This window comes from Mandrillus leucophaeus, unplaced genomic scaffold, assembly GCF_000951045.1.
Source record: "Mandrillus leucophaeus isolate KB7577 unplaced genomic scaffold, Mleu.le_1.0 Scaffold48, whole genome shotgun sequence".
NCBI lineage: Eukaryota > Metazoa > Chordata > Mammalia > Primates > Cercopithecidae > Mandrillus > Mandrillus leucophaeus.
Window position 1 is genome coordinate 1783547 of NW_012105142.1, and position 463 is coordinate 1784009.

The window sequence follows — 463 nt, forward strand, 5'->3', positions numbered from 1 at the left end:
GCATGTTTGTGAGGAGGAGAAAGCCAAACCACAGGCATCCAGAGTACAAGGTCACATCTGGCAGGGCAGGGAGAGGTTCCAGAAGGCCTGAGAGCTGGCGGTTGGAGGACAGGCCTCTGTGTCTTCCTCGGCTCAAATGCTCAGCATGAGTTTCTTGCAAGTATGTGGCTGCAGGTGGCCTTTCCTTTGGGGAGCAGCAAAGGAGGGAATATGCATGCTTTCTCTCCCTACATGAGGATTCCTGCAGGGCCATGAGTGGGCCTGCGGGATGTGGCCATTCCCAGCTTTGCAGAAGGGCTGTCAGGGTGTCCAGTGCAACTGGAGCTGGAAGCATGAAAGGCTCTGTAGGTAGAGAGATGGTGAGGGCATTGCGTGTTGAGAGCATAGGGTTCAGACTGGTGGGTGGAAGGATCTCAGTAATTTTGAGCTGAGGAACCAGAGGGATGAATTGCCTGTGACTGAG